Source organism: Mastomys coucha, unplaced genomic scaffold (genome assembly GCF_008632895.1).
Source record: "Mastomys coucha isolate ucsf_1 unplaced genomic scaffold, UCSF_Mcou_1 pScaffold22, whole genome shotgun sequence".
Classification (NCBI taxonomy): Eukaryota; Metazoa; Chordata; class Mammalia; order Rodentia; family Muridae; genus Mastomys; species Mastomys coucha.
This window is the reverse complement of record NW_022196905.1, coordinates 58997460-59001491: the sequence shown is the minus strand read 5'-3', so window position 1 is coordinate 59001491 and position 4032 is coordinate 58997460. Positions and strand designations below refer to the sequence as shown.

General features: G+C 46.1%; 1 long non-coding RNA gene across 1 annotated transcript; it reads right to left on the bottom strand.

Annotated features, from left to right (window-relative positions):
- Positions 1-2357: 2357 nt before the first annotated feature.
- Positions 2358-4032, bottom strand: LOC116069779. Its single transcript, XR_004110138.1, has 3 exons — positions 3926-4032; positions 3583-3818; positions 2358-2551 (listed from the first exon to the last, which is right to left on the bottom strand). It is a non-coding gene; the product is annotated as an uncharacterized LOC116069779 (long non-coding RNA).

Genomic DNA, 4032 nt, shown 5'->3' with positions numbered 1-4032 from the left:
GAAAGAGATAGACAGAGACAGAGAGAGACAGAGAGACAGAAAGACGGAGAGAGAGACAGAGACAGAGAGACAGAGACAGAGAGAGACAGAGAGAGACAGAGACAGAGACAGAGACAGAGAGACAGACAGAGAGAGACAGGGAGACAGAGAAAGAACAAGCATATACTCCCACCATGCCGCAATGAGCCTTGCTTGCATTGAACAAAAAGTCTTAAAAAACAAAGCAACAAAGGATCGCCTGCCCCTCCTTCCTCCCTTGCCTTTCTCTGCCCAGCCATCTGCCCCATCTCCTCAAAGCCCCCACTTCAAAAGAAGGTTTGTCTCCTTCCACAACCAATCTGCCTAAGAAGTAAGGCTCTCAGCACTGAGCACTAGCTAGCACCACCAAGTTCCCTCCTCCTCACTAGACAGAAGAAAAGTTCTGGGAGGCAGAGGAGAGAACCAGCACCATGTAGCATCTTCAGTGACTGAGGATTTAAGATGCAAGCCTGATACAGGGAACGCAGAAAAATTTCACTCTGTGGAAAAAAAAAAGTCTTAATTACTCAAGCCTTTAGACAGCTCCCCTCCTGTCTTCTCTACCAGTCACCGCAGTGATTCACTGATGAATTCTTCTGTCCTTAACCAGAGTTGGAGGAGAGTTCTGCTTTTTAGACTCACCTGGGAAATGTTTTTCAGAACAATACTTTCTCCTTGCTTAGATGCTGAATAATGATCCAAACAGAGAAAGGGAGATAGAAATATAAAAAGGAACGTAAGAATCAGTTCTGGAAATTGTGACAGATTTTCATCACATTATCAATAATGAGAACTTAAGCCAGCATGGTTGTCCATCAATGAACAAATGGTGATGTGGTGTACATATATATTAAAGAGAATGTTTGTGCTGGGAGGTGGTAGCATACACCTTTAATCCCAGCACTTGGGAGGCAGAGGCAGGAGGATCTCTGAGTTCCAGGTCAGCCTGGTCTACAGAGTGAGTTCCAGGACAGGCTACACAGAGAAATCCTACCCCCACCCCAACCCCAAAAAGAGGATATTTGTAGCCAATAAAACCACTTTACCACACATTGGAAAAGATCATTTCATTCCGCAGGTAAAGCTCTCACACAAGCCTGATGACCTGAGTTTACCCAGAAATCATGTAAAGGTGGAAAGAGAGAACTGATCCCACAAATTTGACTTCTGAGTACACCCACCCACACATACATCACACATACACACACACACAATATTTAAATAAACTATTTATTCCTCATTGCAAAAATAAAGACAATTGCATATTTAATAAGTTAATATTTACTATTTTAATTATTTACTCTAAAAAAATCAAACACTTTATATGCACATAAATATGATGAAGCAAAACACTGATCACTGATTCGGGGTGACTGTTTTATTCTGTTCACAGTACACTATTAACCACAGGCTTGGGCTGGTGAGATGGCTCAGCGGGTTAAGAGCACTGGCTGCTCTTCCAAAGGTCCTGAGTTCAGATCCCAGCAACCACATGATGGCTCACAACCACCAGTGATGAGATCTGACTCTTCTGGTGGTCTGGAGACAACTACAGTGAATTACGCCAGATCGAGTGGGGCTAGAGTTCAATTCCCAGCAGCCACACACATGATGGCTCACGACCGTCTGTACATCCACAGTGTACTCATACACATAAAATAAATAACCACAGGCTTGGGCTACATTATCTTATAAGGCGCATCTGCAGTGCCATGGTTTGTACCCTTTGGCCTATATTTCTCCTTTCCCTCCTACCATGATTAACGCTGGTTTATTCCCTATCTCTGTAAATCTCACTTCCCCCCTCTCTTTGAATTTCACACAAAATTGAGATGGTACAGTGTTTTTTCATCCCATGTCTGGTCTGTTCCGCTTAGCGGAATGGCCTCTGGGTTCACCCATGTTACAGCAGAGGGCTCCTCTTTTTAGAACCCTGCGTAATATTCCATTGTATAGTTACAGTTTATCCTTTCCATTTCTATTCACTGATGGACATTTAGATCATTTCCGTGTGTTAGCCAGCACTGCAGTGAGCACGGGAGTGCAGATGTCTTTGCAGAGGAGTGATCTCATCAGCTTTGGGAATATGCCCAGAAGAAAGTGGGATGGCTGGGGCCTACGGGAATAATATTTTCATCTCCCCTGGATGCCTACAACTGTTGTCCATAATGACTGGCCAGATCTACAGTCCCACTGATGGTGTACAAGGACTTCCTTTTCCCACACCCTCTCCAACATTGTCACTCCGTCTTTTTGGAGCGGTAAGAGAACACGTTTTTTGATTTGGTCTGGGGAACAGGTTCTCGCTGTGTAGCTCAGACTGCCTTGGACTCCAGATCCTCCTGCCTCAGGTTCTCAGTGTGCACCCCTACGTGCAGTCTCCTGGTATTTTTGTATTTTTCAGTGTTTTCACACACACACACACACACACACATACACACAATCATTTACTGCTTGTGTATTCATTAGTAAGTGAAAAAACGCTGATGGATCCAAACCACAAATCTGTGCTTTGTATGTCTTGTCCTCGCTTCTGGGAATGGAAAGAAGAAATGAGAAAAGGTCAAAGGGAAACATTCGAGGGGAGACGGTTACTGCTGAGTGTGGGGCAATGGGCAAGGTATTTGGCAGCCCAAGCGCCCCCAGCGAGCGCACGGGGCACTGGGCTAAGCTGTATGCTGGCCTCAGGTCAGATAACATTCTAAATTGCTGCTATGATTTCCACAGCTGAATCTGGGGAGACACCGAATTCTATCCCTAATACCCATCTATATTTAAGAGAGAATCTGAAGCTAACAAGCCCTTTTCTGGCTAGCTTACATTATGACAGCATGCCCTATCCCTGTGGCTTGAAGGGATTTGCCAAGGGTCCGAGACAACCTAAGAAGAGCTGAAGAAAGCCTGGAGACTGGGGGTGTCACAGGATGAGTGCTTGCCTCGCAGGCATAAAGGTCTAGGTTTGATTTCTAGTACCTCATAAGGCAGATGCCTGGAATCCATCCCTCAGGAGGTAAAGGCTAAAAGTCCAAGGCTATATATCCTTGGCTACACGAGTTTCAGACAAACCTAGGCTATGTGAGACCCTATCTCGAGAAATAAAGGAAGGGGTATGGGCAAGAAGACCACTCAGTGAAGGCCTAACAACCTGGAATCCCATGGTAGAAAGACAGGAGGAACTCCTGACCAGTGACCTCTGACCTCTGACCTCTGACCTGCATACCTAACACTGCCCTCTGGTCTGTGGACACAAGCCCGGGTATACACAGCCACGTACACACTCACACAGATATTTATCATAAAGTTTGAAAAGATGTCTTATAACTTTTTAAAGGCCTTTGCCTCTCCCCCTCGTCTCTCTTTCCCCCCTCCTCCTCCCTCTCTCCCTCCTCTTCTTCCCACAATTCTAGATATGGCCCCTTCAGCATCCCCATAACTGCAGGACTGCCTACCTCTCCACGCTGCTCTCTCCCCTAGACACTGCCCTTAGCCTCATTACCTGTAGGTGAATGACAGCATTTACCTCTACAGACCTTTGGGGTTCTCTTTAAAGTCATGGATACTCACAGTTATCAGAGGTGATTCTGACTCTTTTTCAAAAATAGCACCGGGTGTGTATGCTTTGGACTTTTGTGTGCTTGTTTACTTGACACTAATGCAGCAGGCAGTGTCCTCAAATGAGCTGATCCAGACCTCCAGTGGGGCCTGGGTCCGGAACAATCACAACGTGTCCTGTTCCACATTCTTAAAGAAACAGCCTCATTCCAGGAATCACGTGGAATCTGGCTCCGCTCTCCTGGAACCTGGGGGTGGGGGGAGGAGAGGGGATCAGTCCCAATTGCTGTAGAGAGACTATGGCAGAAACTGTGTGACCATGTTAGGAAGAAACATTTCTGTCGTCTTCTCTCACCTTCTTCCAGCCACCATGTTGTGAGGGAGCCCGGGCTACACTGGGCACCCAGGTATGGGAGTCCTGGAAGATGGCTTGGGCTAAGATCTTAAGACAACAGCTAGCCA